Source organism: Bufo bufo, chromosome 2 (genome assembly GCF_905171765.1).
Source record: "Bufo bufo chromosome 2, aBufBuf1.1, whole genome shotgun sequence".
Classification (NCBI taxonomy): domain Eukaryota; kingdom Metazoa; phylum Chordata; class Amphibia; order Anura; family Bufonidae; genus Bufo; species Bufo bufo.
The window spans coordinates 97,423,340-97,446,335 of NC_053390.1; the positions used below are offsets into that span (position 1 = coordinate 97,423,340).

At 44.1% G+C, this 22,996-nt stretch overlaps 1 protein-coding gene across 1 annotated transcript in view; it reads left to right on the plus strand.

Annotated features, from left to right (window-relative positions):
- The window catches only part of CWC27 (CWC27 spliceosome associated cyclophilin), a 285,436-nt gene that overhangs the window by 158,789 nt on the left and 103,651 nt on the right, over positions 1-22,996 (plus strand). The window lies entirely within an intron of this gene.

Here is a 22,996-nt window from a genome sequence, read left to right on the forward strand (position 1 = left end):
AAGCAACCGTCAATGCAGAGGCCCGGATGATCGGGGCACGTGTCGCATTGAGTAGTGGTGTCCTTCCGTATCCCCGTCCTGCGACACGCTCTGCACTTTTTTTGGGTTCGTCCCTTCTTTCCAGTATGGGGGACCACACCTGGAAAGTGTTGGCCAGGGACGATCCGGGCGCCTCCAGTTCCCGAGGTACTCCGGCCTGCTCTTTCCCGGTCCGAAAAGATCAGGGCCTTGAGAACTGCCTCATAGAACTGAAGGAATGTCCCTGTGTTGCCAGCACTCCGGGACAGCACAAAAGAGTTGTACAAGGCAACCTGCACCAAGTAGACCGCAACTTTTTTGTACCATGCCCAGGTTTTGCGCATGGCGTTATATGGCTTGAGGACTTGATCAGAGCGATCAACTCCTCCCATATACCGATTGTAGTCGACGATACAATCGGGTTTGAGGACCGTTGCCGCGGTACCTCGCACAGGGACAGGGGTGATGCCGTTACCATGAATTGTGGACAGTACAAGGACATCTCTCTTGTCCTTATATCTGACCAGCAACAGGTTTTCACTGGTAAGGGCTCGGGTCTCACCCCTGGGGATAGGTACCTGGAGGGGGTGGGCAGGGAGGCCGCGTTGATTTTTCCGCACGGTCCCACAAGCGGACATGGATCTGGCGGCGAGGGACTGGAACAAGGGAATACTAGTATAAAAGTTATCTACATAAAGGTGGTAACCCTTATCTAGCAGTGGGTGCATAAGGTCCCACACGAGTTTCCCGCTAACACCCAGAGTGGGGGGGACATTCTGGGGGTTGAATGCGGGAATCTTGCCCCTCGTACACACGAAACTTGTAAGTGTACCCTGAGGTACTCTCACAAAGTTTGTACAGCTTCACGCCATACCTCGCCCGCTTTGAGGGAACATACTGGCGGAAAATGAGTCTCCCCTTGAACGCAATGAGAGACTAATCAACCGCGACCTCCCTTCCAGGTACATAGGCCTGTACAAATTGGGGAAGACATGCTGCATTATCTGAATAATGCAGACATTTCCGGATGGCCTCAAACCGGGAGCGTGTCATGGCCGTACTGTAAAGTGGGGCCTGGTAGAGGACGTCCCCACTCCAGTAATGCCTGACACTGGGTTTCTTGACTAGGCCCATATGCAGCACGAGGCCCCAAAAAATATCCTCATCTCGGCTGCACTGACCGGGGTCCAGCCACCGGGCCTAGCCAAAAAGGAGCCCGGGTGTTGAGCAACGAACTGTTGGGCGTACAGGTTCGTCTGCTCCACCATTAGATTTACCAGTTGGTCACTGAAAAAATTACTAAAAAAGTCATATTCAGTGAAGCCCACTGTGGAAATCTGGATTCCTGATTGGCCGACAAACTCCGGAATCACAGGCTCAAATCGCTCTGGGGTACACCAGACAAGTTCACATGCAGGGGGCTCCGGTGGATTTAACTGGTGGGCCGGAAAACTAGTACGAGCCCCAGAGCTGCTCGTACTAGGGTGGGCCACAGGGTCCTTAGCATTGCGGTCCCCTTGCTCCGCCTGGCGGCGTCTCCGCTGCCTTTTGGGCTCATCATCATCGCTAGATGATGAGGAGGACGCGGATGACAACAGGTAAGTGGGGTCATCCTCGTCCTCACTGGGACTCTGTCATGACCGGCGTGCCGATCACATACGTGACGCAAAGGGAGGGAAATGGGAAGGCCCTGTCCAAGGGAGAGGGAAAGGTGGTGACCCCTAACTCACCTTGAGGCTGGCACCTGACTGCCCTGACGTCCCTGGACTGGTTTCTCACCCGTACGCCGATCACGTGCCTAAACCCTGGCTTTCCCTGAGATGAGCCCTACGTAGTGAATAGGGCGGTGGGAACACTAGTCCGCACCACTAACACTAAAGGGAAACACCAAGGAGAGGACAGACAATACAGACAAACATATAATCCCAGGTGGGCGACAACAGCGGACAACAAAAGCCCAACAGGGATCCGGAGGGTAACGCTCTGAAACAACAACCAGGAATCACAGCTACACAGCTCCAGTGGGTCAGTATAGAAGTCCAGGCAGGAAGCTCTATATCTGGCAACCAGAGAAGTGGGAGATGGGAATATAAGGAGGTTGGGATTGCTGGACAAGAAACAGCTGAGGAGGAGAAGCTACGGATCCCTGAGTGAGCCAAAAAGGATTGCAAGGCAAACCCAGAAAGCTACCATTAAGAAACAGCACTATCTTTCGACATAGAGCACGCAGCCACCCGCTGCGACTTCCTGACCCCGGGTATAATGGAGTCAGACGTGGCTCTTGACACCCTCGTGACTCTCTCTGAGTCAGAGGCAAGCTGGGCGTATGCCTCCTTGGCCAAGAACATCTGGCGGGCCATAGGGGAGTGTGTATGTGCGTGTGTGTAAATCTTTATTTGGTGTATGTGTGTGTGTGGGGGCATGGGTGTTCGCGTACTTATCCCTGATACTAACAGAAAAAAAAAAAGACTAACTAAAAAAAGGGGAAAAAAAGTTTTAAAACAATTCAAAACCGCTGATCAACCGTCCGAAGTTGATCAGCGGTGGGGTGTGCGATGCGCTAACAGTGGCCGGACGCTAAGAGTGCCGGCCACAGTCAGCGTACGGACAAAAAAAAATGCCTGCGCCCCAAAAAAGTTGGGGGGGGCAAACTTTTTTTTTTACCACTAACTTTCTCTTTATTTTCCCTGCCTAGACCAACCTTTACCTAGTCTTTCCCTAATTACCTGCAGATAAGATGGGGGATGCTGGGGCACAGATGGGGTGACGCTGGCTCAGATCCGACACGTGCAGGCAGCGCTCCTCTCTCCTCGGGCTCTGGACACAAAAGGAGGAGGAGAGGAGCGCTGCTCTTATTTGAATCTCCCGCCGGCCCGCCCTCCTACCAATCAGAGGTGATCCTGAGAGGTGATGTCACCATCACCACTCAGGATCGCAGGATGGTGATTGGTGGGGTAAAATCACACCACCGATCACCATCCTTTTCCGGGTTATCAGGTCCTCAGAGACCCGAATAACCCGGAAACGCAGTAAACCGCAGGTCTGAATTGACCTGTCGTTTGCTGCGATCGCCTACACGGGGGGGTCACAGGACCCACCCGGCGCATTTGCGCTAGGTGCCTGCTCAATGATTTGAGCGGGCACCGGGTTTCGATCACTGCCCGCCGCGCGGCGGTGATCGAAAATACACAGGGCGTACAGGTATGCCCTGTGTCCTTAAGTACCAGGACATAAGGGCGTACCTGTACGCCATGTGTCAGGAAGAGGTTAATTTAGGTGGAGTCCAGAAATCAATATTTCGTGGAATAACCCTGATTTGTAATCACAGCTTTTATACGTCTTGGTGTGCTTTCCACCAGTCTTTCACATTGCTGTTGGGTAACCTTATGCCCCTCTTTGCGCAGAAATTCAAGCTACTCTGCTTTGTTTGTTGGCTTGTGACCATTCATCTTCCTCCTGATCACATTTCAGAGGTTTTCAATGGGGTTCAGGTATGGAGATTGGGCTGGCCATTACAGGGTCTTGATCTGGTGGTCCTTTATCCACACCTTGATTGATCTGGCTGTGTGACATGGGGCTTTGTCCTGCTGAAAGAAACAATCGTTGGAGTTGGGGAACCTTGTCAGAGCAGAAAGAATGAAGTTTTCTTTCAAGATAACTTTGTATGTGGCTTGATTCATGTGTCCTTCACAAAGACAAATCTGCCTGATTCCAGCCTTGCTGAAACACCCCCACATCATCACCAATCCTGCACCAAATTTCTTAATCTGCACGAGACACTGTTGCTTGTAGGCCTCTCCATGTCTCCTAACCATTACATGACCTGGTATTGGGCAAAGCTGAAAAATTAACTCATCAGAGAAGATGACCCTATGCATCCTCTATGGTCCAATCCTTATGGTCTTTTGTGAACTTCAGCTAGGCTCTTTTTTGCTTCTCTTTATTTTCTAGCTTTCCATGACTTCAGCCCTGCCTCTAGAAGCCAGTTTCGAACCACCCTCACCATGCATTTCACCCCAGCTCCCGCTTGCCATTCTTTTTGATGTCATCCTACGGTTGTGAAGTGAGATTCAAATGAGGTGGTGATCATTTCAGTCAGTAGAAAGTAGCTTCCACCCACTACCAGTCTGTAACTTTGTTACCCCTAATGTTTTCTGCATGACCTTGTTCTTATGAACCACTTTTTTTGAAATGTTAAGGATGGAAGCAACCTGACACTCACTGTATCCCTCTGCCAGTAAAGCTAGAATTGAACCCTTCTTCTACTCACTCAGAACTTTTCCTTTCAACTCTTTTAGCATGGTCTGTAGTTATTTTTTCATCACACTTACTTTTCCCCTGCCCCCCTTGACGGCACCTTACTTGGAGATTATCCTCCTCCTCCAGCCAGGCAGGGACAGGAAGGTTCAAAAGGGCCCGCCTCCTCACTCATCTTCAGTGTCTTCCTGTCCCTGCCAGGCGGAGGATAGGAGTTATCTCTGCGCTCCGATCGGGAGTTATGCGCATGATGCCGAGTGCATTGCGTCGGCTACGGGCTTACCTTGGGCAAGTAAGTCGTTCTGTGGAGTGCCTGCCGCGGTTTTTTGTTTGTTAAAACTCGCGCGCGCCAGCGCGTAGTGGCAGGCTGCGGCACCCGGACACTCAAGGGAGCACTTCCGGGTTCTAGGCCGTCCGCTGCCCGAGGTTCTCAGCTCCGGCGGGTGACGTCATCCGGGGGGCCTAATAGGGTGCAGGCCTGGATGACGTCTGAGGTCCTGGGGAGACTTCTGGCCATGCGGATTTAAAACTGGTGCCCTGGTCAATACTAATGTCGCCCTCTGACCAGAGAAGTTGCAAGCATTACTGCAGCCTCGGCCATCCACACACATGGATCCGGAGGAAGCTATGGAACAACCTGTTGCAGTGAGTGACAACCAGTTTGTGAGTATGGAATGCTGCTTTCACATGCTGCTAATAAGCCTTTCTCATCTCTTCCTTTTGTATGGAAGAGTGACAAGGACATTTCTGTTAAACCTAAAATAGCGCACAAATCTAAAGTTCTGTTAAACTCCCCGAAAATCATGCTAAAAGACTTTGTGAAAAGTGCATTGATAACATTGTCAGGGAGGAAGTCCCGTCTTTAAGACAGGAACTGCCGGGTCTGATTAAGCAAGAAATAGTCTGCTTTTTCAGATTTTTCAGCATAGCGTACCATCAACATCAAAACAGGGGTTCAGGAAAATATCGCCCTTAAGAACCTCTACATCTTTTTCTTCCGATGTTTCTTCGGATAGCGATGAAAGTAGTAGTAATTCTGACTCTGATGGCGATTTTAAAAATTACTTATTTTCATCCGACGATATAAATGATCTATTAAAAGCGGTTAGGGATACCATGGAAATTAAAGAAGAAAAAAATACATAGAATGTTTTCAGTATTAGAAACCAAGAAAAAGAAAGTATTTCCGGTACACAAAAATCTGCAATCTCTTATTTTGAGGGAGTGGAAAAATCCAGACAGAAAGGTTTTTCTACCCAGAACAATTAGAAAAAGGCTACCCTTCGAAGAAGAATTATCCCCGTTCTTAAATTGTCCCAAAATAGATGTATCACTCTCCGAACTTGCTAAGGGTACTTCTTTACCGTTCGAAGATACGGGGTCATTACGTGACCCTATGGATAAAAAGGTGGATGCTAACCTTAGGAGAACCTGGGACGCGGCCGCGGCATTATTTAAACCTAATATCCCGGCCACATCCGTAGCTAGATCCCTAAAAAGTTGGCTCGTACAGCTGGAAGCATTACTAAAATCCAATACCCCATACGAAAACTTTGCAGACTCCTTCCCCCTCTTATTAAAAGCTGTAGATTTTTTGTCAGACACAACAGCAGATTCGATTAGGCTGACCGCAAGAGCTACGGCCCTAGCTAACAACTCTAGAAGGGCACTTTGGTTAAAAGCTTAGTCTGGAGACACAGGCTCCAAGGCAGGCTCCAAGGCAAAAGGTAATCTTCTCTTTGGTCAGGACTTGGATAAGATTCTAGAGAAATCATCTGATTCCAAAAAGAGCTTCCCAGAAGATAAAAAGAAAAGGAAAACTCAATTTTTTCGTCCAAAAAAGAAGGGTAGTTTTCAAAACAAAAGAAGTAAAACAGAAAACTGGAGATCGGGAAAACAGAAAGGGAAGGGTTTTATGTTCTCTCCCCGTTCTGAGGAGTCTTCCAAAAAATGACGCCAGAACCCCAGTGGGGAGAAGACTGGGGAAATTTGTGGAGCGCTGGGAAAAGTACTCATGCAGCCACTGTTTATTAAATACCCTCCACGAGGGGTACAGTATTCCCTTTGTCAAAATTCCCCCCACTCTATTTGTTCAGACTCCAGTTCAGAGCTCGGAACATCTTCAGCTTTGTCTGGAGCAAGAAATCGAACTGCTAGTTCAGATGAACGTTCTTGTTCATGTACCGACGAATCAAGTCGGTCTGGGCTGTTATTCCAGGGTTTTTATGGTAAAAAAGCCAAACGGGAAAGTGCGTCTTATCATAAATATGAAAATGCTGAACAAGTCCATAAAGTACGAAAAATTCAAGATGGAATCTAGAAAAACCACGGTCAAAGTTTTACAAGAAGGGGAGTTTCTAGCATCCATAAACTTAAAAGCTGCGTATTTTCACGTACTCATTCATCCAGAGTCGCAACAATTTTTGAGAATAGCGGTGTGGGTCCAAGGGCATCTAAAACATTTTCAGTTTCAAGCACTGCCGTTTGGGCTAACAACTGCCCCCAGGCTTTTTACGAAAATTATGCTAGAAACGATAAACCCTCTGAGAAAGGAGAAAGTAATGATAATTCCATACCTGGATGACCTTTTGATAGTGGGGGACTCCCAGAAAGACCTAGAAACCAATCTATCCAAAACGATAGACAGACTGGAGGAACTGGGTTGGATTTTAAATTGGGAGAAGTCTCACTTAGTTCCCACACAAAAAATAGTTTTTATGGGAATTCTCATAGACTCAGTGAGTCAAAAATGTTTTTTACCAGTAGAGAAGGTCGCAAAAATCCAATCCCAAGTAAAACAATTCAGAAAACAAAAACCCCACACCATAAGGCAAACGATGGCCCTGATAGGATCTTTTACAGTTTGCATCCCGGCAGTGAAGTGGGTGCAAATGCATTCCCGTCCTCTTCAGAGATTTATGTTAAAAAAAATAAAATAAAAAAATTGAACCGGAAGCAGGATTCCCTAGACAGACTGATAGCGATATCGGATCACATTCTGTCCTCACTAAAATGGTGGGAATTAAATTCAAACCTGCAGAAGGGAGTACCGTGGATAGTGAGAAATCAGTTGATCCTCACCACGGATGCCAGTCTCTGGGGCTGGGGAGCGCATCTCCAAACATTGTCGGCCCAATGGGAGTGGTCCCAATCCCAGAAAAAATACTCGTCAAATCACCGGGTACTTCTGGCGGTTTGGGAGGCTCTAAGTTACTTCTCAGAGGAGCTAAAAGGTTCCAATGTACAAATAAGATCCGACAACAAGACGGTTGTAGCGTATATAAACCACTAGGGAGGAACGAAAAGCGAACGACTACAAGCCTTAACCAACAAAATTTTCTTGTGGACAGAGGCGAATCTCCTCTCCCTATCAGCGTTTTTTTTTTTTAAGGGGACACAAAACATCCAAGCGGATTTCCTCAGCCGCAGGAAATTTGATCCGGAGTGGAGTTTAAAAGAGGACATTTTTCAAGCCTTAACACAAAAATGGGGTCTTCCCCAGATAGACTTATTTGCAAACAAGATAAATGCAAAATTACCAGCTTATTTTTCCCTAGATCCAAGGGATCCGAGGAGTGCAGGGACGGATGCACTGGCTCTTCCTTGGAAATTCCAACTGGCATATTGCTCCCCTCCTCTGCCTCTGGTTCCAAGGGTACTCAGGAAAAGAAAAAAAGAGAGGACCAGTGTAATTCTAATCGTACCCAATTGGCCAAAGAGATCTTGGTTTCCTCTCCTGGCAAAAATGTCCACGGAGAAACCATGGATTCTACACTGGTCAGAAGACCTCCTAAGTCAAGGGCCGGTTCTACACCCAAAGACGCAAAGTCTGTACCTCTCGGCTTGGATCCTGAATTTGCAATCTTAAAATCTAAGGGTCTGTCTGACAGGGTAATCAATACCATGCTAGCCAGTAAAAAAGAAGTCACAAATAAAATTTACTGTAAAATCTGGAACAGATATGTTTCCTGGTCTTCAGAAAATCCTTCTAACTCAGCGGGAAGTTTTTTTTTGTCTATTCTAGACTTTCTCCAAGTAGGCTTTAATAAGGGTTTAAAACCTAGCACTCTTAGAGTACAAATTTAAGCATTAAGTGCCTATTTAGATGAAAAAATAGCATCTAATCCATGGATCATTCGCTTTATGAAAGGAACCGTCAGGCTCAGACCCAGAAGTAGACCTCTGGTCGCTTCGTGGGATTTAAACACTGTTCTCTCCGGTCTCCCTAAACCCCCAGCAAATATCAGATATCTGACCCTTAAAGTAGTATTCCTAGTTGCCATTACTTCTGCACGTAGGGTTAATGAGATACAAGCCTTCTCGGTTAAAAAATTCTTCATGATTGTCAGGGATGATAGAATAGTCCTGAGATTTGACGATTCCTTTCTGCCTAAAGTGGTCTTGGAGTTCCATAGGATGGAGGAGGTGGTTCTTCCTTCATTTTGTGAAAATCCCACATCTAAAAAAGAAGTCTTTCACACTTTGGATGTGAGAAGGTGTGTTCTGAGGTATATAAATCGAAAACTAGAGATTGGGGAAAATCTAATAACCTCTTTATCCAATTCTTAGGAGGTAGGAAAGGATTAACCCCTTAAGGACTCAGGATGTACCGGTACGTCCTAACTTTAAATTACGGCACGGCGGGGGTTAATCGCAACAGGATGTTCGCTGAAATCATTCAGCGGGCATCCTGTCACAACGCCGGGGGGGGGGGGGGTCCCGTGACCCCCCCGTGTCGGCGATCGCCGCAAACCGCAGGTCAATTCAGACCTGTGGTTTGCGGCTTTTACCTTATCCGGCGGACAACGGGCGGCGGTGCCATCGGGTCCCCTTGCGGCTGTAGGGGGGACCCGATGGAATGGAAGGCAGCGCGATGTCTAAGGAAGGCATCGCGCTGCCTTCCGGTGACGAGCCTGTGAGATCCAGCTCCCTGGATCTCACAGGCCGGAAGCTGTATGAGTAATACACACAGTATTACTCATACAGCCAATGCATTCCAATACAGAAGTATTGGAATGCATTGTAAAAGGGATCAGACCCCCAAAAATTGAAGTCCCAAAGTGGGACAAAAAATTAAGTTTTCCCCCCCAAAAAATTAAACGTTTCAAGTAAAAATAAACAAAAACGTAATTTTCCCCAAATAAAGTAAAAAAAAAAAAAAGTATACATATTGGGTATCGCCGCGTCCGTATCGACTGGCTCTATAAACATATCACATGACCTAACCCCTCAGATGAACACCATAAAAAATAAAACTGTGCTAAATAAACAATTTTTTGTCACCTTACATCACAAAAAGTGTAATAGCAAGCGATCAAAAAGACATATGCACCCTAAAATAGTGCCAATCAAACCGTCATCTCATCCCGCAAAAAATGAGACCCTACCTAAGATAATCGCCCAAAAACTAAAAAAACTATGGCTCTCAGACTATGGAAACACTAAAACATTATTTTTTTTTGCTTCAAAAATGAATCATTGTGTAAAACTTACAGAAATAAAAAAAAATATACATATTTGGTATCGCAGCGTCTGTAATAACTTGCTCTATAAAAATATCACATGACCTAACCCTTCAGGTGAATGCCGTAAAAAAATAAAAATAAAAACGGTGTAAAAAAAGCCATTTTTTTGTCACCTTCCATCACAAAAAGTGTAATAGCAAGCGATCAAAAAGTCATATGCACCCCAAAATAGTGCCAATAAAACCGTCATCTCATCCCGCAAAAATCATACCCTACCCAAGGTAATCGCCCAAAAACTGAAAAAATTATGGCTCTCAGACTATGGAAACACTAAAAAACACAAAAAAGAAATCATTGTGTAAAACTTACATAAATAAAAAAAAAAGTATACATATTAGGTATCGCCGCATCCGTGACAACCTGGTCTATAAAAATATCACATGATCTAACCTGTCAGATGAATGTTGTAAATAACAAAAAAATAAAAACGGTGCCAAAACAGCTATTTCTTGTTACCTTGCCTCACAAAAAGTGTAATATAGAGCAAGCAAAAATCATATGTATTCTAAACTAGTACCAACAAAACTGCCACCCTATCCCGTAGTTTCTAAAATGGGGTCACTTTTTTGGAGTTTCTACTCTAGGGGTGCATCAGGGGGGCTTCAAATGGGACATGGTGTCAAAAAAAACAGTCCAGCAAAACCTGCCTTCCAAAAACCGTATGGCATTCCTTTCCTTCTGCACCCTGCCGTGTGCCCGTACAGCGGTTTACGACCACATATGGGGTGTTTCTGTAAACTACAGAATCAGGGCCATAAATATTGAGTTTGGTTTGGCTGTTAACCCTTGCTTTGTAACTGGAAGAAAATTATTAAAATGGAAAATCTGCCAAAAAAGTGAAATTTTGAAATTGTATCTCTATTTTCCATTAATTCTTGTGGAACACCTAAAGGGTTAACGACGTTTGTAAAATAAGTTTTGAATACCTTGAGGGGTGTAGTTTCTAGAATGGGGTCATTTTTGGGTGGTTTCTATTATGTAAGCCTCGCAAAGTAACTTCAGACCTGAACTGGTCCCTAAAAATTGGGTTTTTGAAAATTTCTGAAAAAGTTCAAGATTTACTTCTAAACTTCTAAGCCTTGTAACATCCCCAAAAAATAAAATATCATTCCCAAAATGATCCAAACATGAAGTAGACATATGGGGAATGTAAAGTAATAACTATTTTTGTAGGTATTACTATGTATTATAAAAGTAGAGAAACTGAAACTTGGAAATTTTGCAATTTTTTACTTCATTTTTGGTAAATTTGGTATTTTTTTATAAATAAAAATGATTTTTTTTTACTTCAATTTACCAGTGTCAGGAAGTACAATATGTGCCGAAAAAACTATCTCAGAATGGCCTGGATAAGTCAAAGCGTTTTAAAGTTATCATGACACTGGTCAGATTTGCAAAAAATGGCCAAGTCCTTAAAGGGTTTCTACCACCAGAAATACTGTTATGTAGCTGACTGACATTAGCGATGCGCTAATGTCAGCACTACATAACAGTATGTTTCTAATGTTAGTCCCTGCAGCAGTTTTTGTTAAAATAGCACTTTTATTATATGCTAATGAGCCTCTAGGTGCTATGTGGGCGTAAAATCAGCACCTAGAGGCTCCGTCCACTCACCCATTATCCCACCCAGGTCCAGTGTTGTGCCCGCCCAGCTCCTCTTGATTGATGGCACGGTCCGCCGCATCGCTGCCGAAATCCCGCGCCTGCGCCGTTCACTTCTGTCTTCGGCGCAGTGAGTGAATGATGCGATCCTGGTGCCGGATTCCTCACTGCGCCTACGCCGACTACGTCACAGTGAGGAAGCCGGCATCAGGAGAGCGGCCTTCACTCACTGCGCCGAAGACAGAAGTGAACGGCGCAGGCGCGGGATTTCGCCAGCGATGCTGCGGACCGTGCCACCAATCAAGAGCAGCTGGGCGGGCAGAACAGGGGACCTGGGCGGGATAAAGCGTGAGTGGACGGAGCCTCTAGGTGCTGATTTTACGCCCACATAGCACCTAGAGGCTCATTAGCATATAATAAAAGTGCTTTTTTAACAAAAACTGCTGCAGGGACTAATGTTAGAAACATACTGTTATGTAGTGCTGACATTAGCGCATCGCTAATGTCAGTCAGCTACATAAAGGGTTTCTACTACCAGAAATACTGTTAAGGTGTTAAGGGGTTAAAAACGTCCAAACCTTCTCAGAAGCCTACATAGCAATGGGAGAACGACCCCCGGTAAATACCAAAGCTCATTCTACAAGGGCAGTATCGACTTCATGGGCAGAAGAAGCATCCGCTTCCTTAGATCAAATCTGTAGGGCAGCAACCTGGTCAAGTCCTCATACCTTTGTAAAACAATATAGGATAGATATTGATTCTAAAAGAGACCTATCCTACAGTAGGAAAGTTTTACAAGCAGTAGTCCCTCCCTAATCCATTAATCTGTTAGCTCTCCAAGTAAGGTGCCGTCATGGAGGGGAGGGGAAAAGTTGAATTAGTCTTACCGGTATTTCCTTTTTTACGAATCCTCCATGAATATCCCCCCCCAAAAAAAAGACTAGTTATGAAATTGAATAATTAGTCTAGAGTTATATATATGCGTTTTAATATGTGTAACAAAGAATAGTTAAGTCACTGGTGAAGGTTATGAATGAGTGTGTAAGTTTAGGGCCTGTCAAGTCCAGAAGACACTGAAGAAGAGTGAGGAGGCGGGCCCTTTTGAACCTTCCTGTCCCTGCCTGGCTGGAGGAGGAGGATAATCTCCAAGCAAGATGCCGTCATGGAGGATTCGCGAAAAAGGAATTACCGGTAAGACTAATTCAACTTTTCGGGTACTTCTAGCACTGCTGTTGCCGTCCAATTGGTTCTATAACCAGAAAATGGTGATTACCACAGGAGAGGTTTTTATACTATTGCTCGGTAAATAAGATCTGGTTTAGGTGATCATCCAGTCAGCACCTCCGTAAGAATGAAGTGTGCCTGTGGTCGCATTGAACAAACACTATAATAGATTGGCTGCCATACATGTGGAGATACTGATTGGAGTGGCCTCTTCATTTCTTTCCAGAGCGGTAGATTATATATATATATATATATATATATAATCTCCTTCGATTTCCAATATAACTGCTTTCACTGTAATATTTTTTTTTTTACTTTAAACCTAAATGACATTCTCTCTAGCTTTGTATCCTCACCCGCCCTTTGCTTCATGGTGTACCAATCCTAAATTATGTTTTTTTTTCAACAATACATTGATTTCCAGTTCAGTGATTGATATGGACAGGCAGACAAAACATAACTGATATCTGTACAAACATTTGGAAACTTCATTGACCTCAAATACCTCAGTAGGAATGCAAATCCAGAAATGTATGTCTGTAGGTTTCACGCGCCTATCAGCACTTCCTATACGATATATCTATATGCCCATCAGTTGTCTCTTGTGAATACTGTAACGTCTGTTTTGACCAATCCTTTGTGCAGTTCTAGACTGGCTAGAATTCACATTCAGTTTCTTATCTCGTCCAAAGCTTGGTGGTCGCACAGACTCATCAGCCGCCCCTTCTGAAGTGGTTGTCACGGACTGACTGCTGGGAGTTTTAGTATTCATTGTGTTGCTCTTTTGTAGTGATTAGATTACTGTATGTATGGAGCTATCATTTGCTCACTGTATGAAGGTATTACTTGAGCGCTGTATGAACTTCAGGCAGTTGTATGGAAGTGTTATTTGGCCAATGTATGGTATTACTGGCTGCGACACCATACTGTATGGCACTTATAGGCACTGTAATTGACATTTGTGTACTCTGTACTGTAACAATGCTATACTACTGTATATGGCCAGGGTATCAAGACAAGGTACCGAACAAGGCAGCATCCAGCATAAGGACAGCCCTAATTTTAAGTGTAAAATAGATACACATACTGTATGTGTTCTCCGTCTCTGGAGGCGGACACCAAATCACTGCTTGGCACACAATGTAAGGCAATGGGGACAGATCCGTTTTCTCTGACACAATCTGGCACAATAGAAAACTGTACCGTCTCCCATTCACTTTCAGTGGAGTTCATGACAGATCCGTCTTGGCTATGTTACAGATAATACAAACTGATCCGTTCATGACGGATGCATGCGGTTGTATTATTAAAAAACCTCCTAGTCTGTGAGCTCTGCGCTGCGATTGGACAGCGCTACAGCCTGGGAGAAGGAACGCCCAGGGAGAAACAGGGCAGACTCCTCCCAGTATAACCAAATCAGTGAAACTACCGGGGGACATAGCGGGAGAACGGAGCGGCGCCCCGGTATAATAGTAAGTGCAGTGAGATCCCGGGGCGCCGCTCTACACAGCTGGTTATCTTACAATGTTTGGACCGATGAAAGGTCCTCTTTAATTAAGGGGAAACGTTAAAATGATTTGATGAATTGAATGAACTTGGTCTGTTCTTGAAAGAGGCAGCCTAAAGCCATGATAATTCAGAGATAATTACTCCTTACTGGCAAGGAAGAGTGCTTGTATGAATCTCTACAGTGTGTCTGTATCTTTTGTCACAACATGTGGGGCTGTGAATGCCATACAGTAACAGGATGAGACCTGAATGTTGTCAGAGGCTATCAAGCAGAATTATGGCTGCTAGTTAGAAAATCTAAAAGAAACCCTCCTCATATTGTCCATTAGTAGTACCGCATAGTATTTTGTGTTTAAGAGCTTTCTATCAAAATGAGCAGCGTTGAGTTTATGGATTTTCCCTGGTTTACTAATTCATATTGTACATGGGGTGTTTCTCTGATACCTGCCGTTAGTGCAAGACTATGGCAATGACAACTGCCCTTCTGCTGATGACCGTGTGGGCCCACATAGTGTGGAAATTAACCTCTACATACAAGAACTGTACTTTCAAAACCAACACTGTTTCCCTATAGTCACTGCGTAAGCGATCCAGTATCACCTTTAGCGAAACCAATCTTAAGATACATAGATCAAATTCAAAATAACAAATTATAACTCCATCACCAGTTGTAATTCAAATAATACTCAATTTTATTGGTACTCACAGAGTTATAACCATTTCTGGCCTCACAGACAATTAAGAACATTTAAAAATCCTAATCAGACTGCGGGTATATGGCAATTAATGATACATTCATATAAAGTGCAAGTGCAACAGTATATATGGGAAAATATAATCAGTGCATACAAGTAATGTTCCCCTGTCAACATAGTGTGGTCACAGAATCAGACTTCCGATCCTGGATCCACGGGACATTAACATACATACTGCCATAGTAAGATAACATATATCTAGCAGATAATCTAGCATACTGACCCAAAAGTCTGCCACAACCCATCAGACTGTGCCCCGACGCGCGTTTCGCCATCAGCTTTTTCAAGGGGTAATGATATTGCATACCTAGCCAGGTATATATGGCCACAAGAGTGGGCGGAGTTCAATACATTCACCAAATAAATGATGTTCAGACAAATGGCGAGATGGACAATGTGAGTCCTCACCTGCATAGATTTAAAATCCCGGTTTTGTTTAATGTGGCGCGCAAACCTCCGCACACCGCTGGTGCCTGCATCCGCCGTCGCAGCGATGACGTAGGACGGCCGCGCTCCTTGGAGCACAGAGCGTCTCACGTCAGAGCCCCGACAGCGCCAGCACGCCCGCGGCTGCGCAGAAGGATGCGCGCACTACGGACACCATTTTGAATAAGGGAATAGACTTCATCCGACCCTACAATGTGTCTGATCATCACCCTCCTATATCGTACTTCACAATCATTCAGGATTTAACTCATCATACAGGATTGTACTATGATAGTAATATCGCAATTCTGAAACCATCTCCCCCATATTAATACAATACATCTAAAATCATTGTAATATATAGGATCACAATGAGATTTAATACATCAATTCATTTTAGTGACAGTATATCCATACATTATTAACTAATTCTTCACATAATAATCAATTGTGCTAATTATATAATCCTACTTCTTTATATCTATCCCAAAATATTTAAAGTGACCGTACATGTGTTATTATAACATTCTGACCGAATACACCACAGGGTGACCCATTATATTAAATGTATATCCCTACATCACAATAAAATTTAATACATCCTTTCCTTTTAAAGTGACCGTGCATCCATACATTTTTACAAATTTTTCACATAATAATCATTTGTGCTAATTATATAATCCTACTTCTTTATATCTATCCCAATGTATTTAAAGTGACCGTGCATGTGTTGTTATAACATTCTGGCCGAATCCACCACAGGGTGACCCATTATATAAAATGTATATCCCTACATCACTACAATCCATATGATGCACCCTTGCATGACATGGACTGTATATGTGTGTGCTCCATACTGACATTATCATTCCAGTACATAATATAGAATGATTTATGTCCAAAATCACAATCTACAAAAATACAAATCAGAAAAAGGAAAAAATAATCCATCAGTAATTTTGTTCACGAATGTAGGGGATTCATGGGGTCCGGGGGGGGTGCGTCCCGGATAAAGCGGAACGCCCAACCCCGAAGCCCAGCCCCAACATCCACCACCATGTGAAAACATAAATAGATTATACCCAATTATAAGATGCTATAAGATATTATTAAAACTTGTATGTGTCTAACATAAAGCCCACTGGGGCAAATAATGATGACGAAGTCATCATGGAGGAGATGGACTTCCAATGTTCTTTTTCCATGGTCATATCACACACATATCCTACATATGAAGGTAAGAGAGAAGACACATTAGTATCCGTCACAACTCATGACTACACAGTCCCAGCTAGAGAAATACTAAAACAATAAATCTTTATTATTATTACATTGCTTAAAGGGTTTCTATCACTTTGTTTCACCTATTTAGCTTTCAGACACTAGCGATCCGCTAGTGTCTGCTTTATCTAACCATCCTAATATAATAGCTTATTGTCCTGCCGTTTAGCTAAAAAAATAACTTATATAGATATGCAAATGAGCCTCTAGGTGCTATGGGGGCGTGATTAGCACCTAGAGGCTCCGTCTACCTTAACAAACTGCCGCCGCCCAGCGCGTCCCTCCAGCCCGCCCATCTCCAGCTGAAGCGATCCTCTCCATGCGCGTCTCTGTTCTGCGCATGCGCAGTGAATGTCTGATCGCTTCCCTGCTCAGACATCTCCACTGCGCCTGCGCCGATGACGTCATAGTGCTCCGAGGAACAGGCGCAGTGGAGATGTCTGAGCAGGGAAGCGATCAGACATTCACTGCGCATGCGCAGAACAGAGACGCGCACGGAGAGGATCGCTTCAGCTGGAGATGGGCGGGCTGGAGGGACGCGCTGGGCGGCGGCAGTTTGTTAAGGTAGACGGAGCCTCTAGGTGCTAATCACGCCCCCATAGCACCTAGAGGCTCATTTGCATATCTATATAAGTTATTTTTTTAGCTAAACGGCAGGACAATAAGCTATTATATTAGGATGGTTAGATAAAGCAGACACTAGCGGATCGCTAGTGTCTGAAAGCTAAATAGGTGAAACAAAGTGATAGAAACCCTTTAAAACACCACAATTCAAGGACGATTCCACACCCTACAAGAATGAAGCAAATGGGATCTTATCATTTAAGCCATACGGTGTTTGCGTATTCAATTTTACAATCCATTTGCTTTCAACCTGCTCCAGTCGTTTAAATAGGTTTCCACCCCGCTCGCCTAGGGAGACCCTATCTATCACCCTAAATTTTAAATCTTGCCAACAATTGTTGTGTTTTTGGCGAAAATGTTTCGCAATCGGTTTGAGCTTTGAGTTTGTCCCTGTCCTCATCACCTATCTTAGCCGCCGCCCGAATGTCTTTTTGATGTTCTTGTATGCGAACCCGTAGTTCACGGGTCGTCATACCAATATATATCAGGCCACATGGACATGTGTAATAGAAAAAGGTTACAGCCAGCTCGCCTTCCGATCCTATGCGATGGTGCACGGGGCGGACTCAAGCCAGTCCAGCGGTAAGTAGATAAAATGAAAAAATGCTCCGGCACCCAAGGACGTTCTGTGCAAAAAATCCCGGTCTTTATTTATTCTTCACCAAAATACAGGTACAGACAGCAACAGTGACACGAGGACCCCACTGCTCCCCACGATCCGTGGGGAGCAGTGGGGTCCTCGTGTCACTGTTGCTGTCTGTACCTGTATTTTGGTGAAGAATAAATAAAGACCGGGATTTTTTGCACAGAACGTCCTTGGGTGCCGGAGCATTTTTTCATTTTATCCACATGGACATGTGGCATGATATATAACACCTGTAACACTACAGTTGATAAAGTGTACAATAATATAACTCACTTTCCCAGAGGAGTCCTCAAAGGTTTTGGTCTTTACAATGGCCTTACATGTTGTACAGTGTCCACATGGTATTGATCCCCATTTGGGGCCCTTGGATTCAAATATGAATCCAAATTTTGGTGGTATGTAGTGGCTCCTCACCAGGATATCCTTCAGATTCCTACTGCGTTTCGCCACAAACATAGGGGTAGGTGTTAATATTCTCCCCAAATCAACATCCGATTTCAAAATTGGCCAGAATTTTTAGAAAATACCTCTCATATTATGCCACTGTGTGTTGTAATTAGTGATCATACGTACTGTGGACAGTGCTGATGAATCATTATTGGTTTTTGAAGATAATAGAGACTCCCTCGACGCGTTGATAGCACGCATGTATCCATGTTGTATGTCGCATTGATTATAACCACGTTGTGTAAACCGGTTCTTTAGGTTATCCGACTCCCTTTCAAAGTCTTCTCTTGTTGTACAGATACGTTTTGCCCTTAAAATTTGGCCAATGGGTATTGATCCTTTCTGATGCTTAGGGTGAAAGGAGGTGGCATGAAGTAAAGAGTTGACCGCAGTGGATTTCCTATGGACCGAAGTTCCCAGGTCACCATTTATTGTTATTTTAATGCTTATATCCAAAAATTCAATCTCCTTTTGACTCACCGTGTTAGTTAAGATGATGTTCCATTCATTCTTGTTCAGCTTTTCCAAAAACAAATTCAAGGACTTTCGTGACCCCTGCCATATAAACAAGACATCCTCTATAAATCGCATCCATGAAATTACCTCCCCATCCACTTCATCCATAGATGCCTGTACAACCTGTCGTTCCCAATTTCCTAAAAATAGGTTTGCATACGAGGGTGCACATGTCGCACCCATCGCCACTCCTCGCTTTTGTAAATAATGCTGATCCTTAAAGGGATTCTGTCACCAGGTTTCACCCCCTCCAGATAAAAATATGGTTATGTTCAGGGAGCTTTCACGATTCCTAATGTGGTCTTATAAATGTAATCTGTAGGCTCATTTTGCAAAAAAAAACGCTATTACTAACCTGTCATTCAACAAAATAAGGTGCCCAAGGGGATGTAAATGGATCCAAGCTGCCGCCCGCACCCGCCGCCGTTCGTGCCCAGCTCCGCCTTTCCCGACCTCAGCGCCGCCTCATAATCCTGTGTGACGCCTCCGGCTCTCCCTCCCTCCCTCCCCCCTCCTTCTGCTCTAACATCTCGCGCGTGTGCACAGGGCCCTGCCAGTGTGCAGTTCATCGAGAGGTTGAGCGAAGTGCCGGCGCATGCGCACTTCGCTCTATGAAGCCGAACGGAGAAGTCTGCATGGGCGCATCAGGCAGAGCCCTGTGCACATGCGCGAGATGTTAGAGCAGAAGGAGGGGGGAGGGAGGGAGAGCCGGAGGCGTCACACAGGATTATGAGGTGGCGCTGAGGTCGGGAAAGGCGGAGCTGGGCACGAACGGCGGCGGGTGCAGGCGGCAGCTTGGATCCATTTACATCCCCTTGGGCACCTTATTTTGTTGAATGACAGGTTAGTAATAGCGTTTTTTTTAGCAAAATTAGCCTACAGATTACATTTATAAGATCACATTAGGAATCGTGAAAGCTCCCTGAACATAACCATATTTTTATCTGGAGGGGGTGAAACCTGGTGACAGAATCCTTTTAAATAAAAAATAGTTGTGCCTCAATACATAATCTAATAACCTCATCAAAAGATCAACCAGATCCGAAGGCAAACCCCTGGTATGTAGGAAAAAACATGAGGACTCCAAGCCTTTGTCATGTGAGATGCATGTATATAGTGAGTGATTCAACATCACACGTTATTAAAAACATGTCATCTTCCATCTTGATGTTTTCTAAACGTTTTAAAACATCCGTTGTACTTGCAGCCTAAGTGCTCATTAAGTGGAAGGAATTTTATGTCTGGTCGCTCTCCGCATGTATCATGGCCAGCACACGGACTGAATGCTGACCCATTAAAGTCAATTCAGTAGTTCACATGAACAATTGTTCTTTGGCCCGTACAGAGAAGATTGCAGCATCCCATTCCAATTTTCCTTTTGAGGTTCGTTCACTGAAATTAATGGATCTGCTAGAAAAGTGGACGCCATTAATGTGTGGTCCATTTATAAACTTTCCATGTTTGCCAACCAGATCACGGACAAGTGTAATATTGTTCATCTGTGTACGGCCTTTCTGTATGATCACAGTAAATTTCAAACCTGGTGATAGCCGGTGATTTGGCAATACTCAACTTTGTCGAGAAGTTTATCTGTAGTAGTAACCTTTTTGGTTTGATTTTTCTTAAAGCGGTTTTGTTTTCTAAGGGTAGGTCCAGAAATTGTTTTTGGAGGAGGTTTAGAAGCAGATTTTCCTGCAGTTTTTCTGCCAAAACCAGAAGTGGATCCAGCAGGAAGGAGAATTAGAAGTCCTTCCTTTATACTTCCAATTCGTTTCGAATCCACTTCTGGCTTTGACCAAAAAACCTGCAGGAAAATCTGCTTCTAAACCGCCTCCAAAAAATCTGTTTGAATCTACCCTTAGAGTGTAGCTAGACAAATTAATCATCTTCCACAATACATAAGGCCTCATTTATTAAATTTGTCCAAAAAAAAACTGCCCTTGTTGCCCAAAACAGCTGCTCTGTGCGATGAAAGCTGCGCTGTGATTAGTTGGGACATCTAGGACTTCATGGTTTTGTTAAATAGTTTTGATAAATGAAATCCATTTGGCCAAAATTACGAAAACTGTTGAAACCATTCTTTTTGGCCCATAGAAGCCAATCATGCGCATGGCTCTATTATGCAACATATTTTGTCTGACTCTGTGCATTGGGGCGTATTCCAATTTTACTTTTTAGGGCAGATTGTCTCAGTAGGAGATTTTTAGTTAGATTTGAGTCTGCTTTGGCGCAGTTTGTGCCAAATTTATCACATCACACATTGTTTGATAAATTTAGCACATCTTTAAATGTCTAGAGATTTAACTCCAATTTTTACACCACAACCACTTGATTGAAATTGTGAGTCCCCATGATCAGAGGGCTTCCCAGTGGTGGGACCCCAACAATCTAATAGTTGTCACAACTGGAATAGCCCTTTAACCCTTTCAGGACTGGTCCATTTTACACCTTTCTGTCCAGGCCATTTTTAGAAAATCTGACATGTCACTTTATGTGGTAATAACTTTAAAACGCTTTTACTTATCCAAGCCATTCTGAGACAGTTTTCTCGTCACATATTGTACTTCATGACAGTGGTAAAATTGAGTCAAAAATGTTCATTTTTATTTATAAAAAATATCAAGTTTACTAAAAATTTGGAAAAATTTGCAAATTTTTATTTCTCTACTTTTATAATAGATAGTAATAGCTCCAAAATTAATCAGAGATATATAAAGTGGAAATATTACAGGAAGCATAAAGGATGAAATTACATTAATACTCCATGGATATGTGGGTAGATTCTGAAACAATCCTGCATGCACAGGCCAGGTTTTTCAGGGCAGGTTTCACAGTGGTAAATGGTGGTGTCTTTCCTTATCCCCCTTTTGGAACACACCCTGCATCTTTTTTGAGTCCTTCCCTTCCCTTCTTTGCTGTCTGGGGGACTTGACCTGGAAAATATTACCCTGGTACAACACGGGCACCGTAACTTCCTGAAGTACTAGGACCCTCCCTGGCCTGGGTTTTGAAAAATTAGGACCTTGATTACCACCTCTTGGAACTGAGGGAAAGTTCCTCTGTGGCCTGCAGAATTAAATAGCTTGTTCGCATTGCACATTGCCATCTGTACAATGTTTACGGACAGCTTTTTGTACCACACTTTTGTTTTTCGTGTGGCACTGTAGGTCTTCATAACTTGATCTGCAAGATCCACCCCTCCCATGTGCCTGTTGTAGTCCAGTATGCAAACTAGTTTGGGGGTAGTGGTTGTGGTACCATGTACAGGGTCAGTACAAGGACATCCCTCTTGTCCTTGTAGTTAACCACCTGTTATGGAGGAGAGCCCTACTTTCACCCATTCTCAGTGGTTTCCCTACTAGGGATCTAGGGAGGCCTCTTTGATTTTTGCTCACTGTGCTGCAAACCACAGTACCTCTGGCAGTTAGGGACCTGAATAGGGGGATACTGGTATAATAGTTATCCACATAGAGGTGGTAACCCTTATCCAGCAGTGGATGCAGTAACTCCCACACAATCTTCCCACTAACTCCTAGGATGGGAGGGGCATTCTGGGGGTTCTATCTTGCCCGTTTGCTAGGCAGGTACTGGCGGAATCTAATCCTCCATTTGAACAGTAATAGGGACTCATCTACACATACATTTTTATCGGGGTTGTACACCTCAGCAAACTTGGTGCTGAAGTGGTCAATGACAGGCCTAACTTAGATCAGACTGTCAAATGTTGGGTTGTTTTGTGATGGGCACTGTGCATTGTCATTGTAGTGTAGGAATTTCCAAATTGAATCAAATCCATTCCGGGTCATGGTCTGACTGTAAATTGGAGTCTGGTAGAAAATGTCCGAACTCCAATTTTGCCTAATGGTGTTTTTTTTACAACGCCCATATGCAGCACGAGTCCCCAAAATGTCATCATCTCTGCTGCACTTACTGGCATCCAACCTAGGGGTCTAGCATATGGCGAAGTAGAGTTCTAGAAAATAAATTGCTGGGCATATAAATTTGTTTGGGTCACCATCAAATTTATTAAATCTTCTTAGAAAAAGTTTCCCACAAACTGCGGAATTTGGGGATAATAATCGTCAGAGGGTGGGGTCTATAAGGGTTCACTCTGGGCAGCTGCCTCCTCTGCAACCCTGGGGCGCCTTCTAGAGGGTCCCTCATCA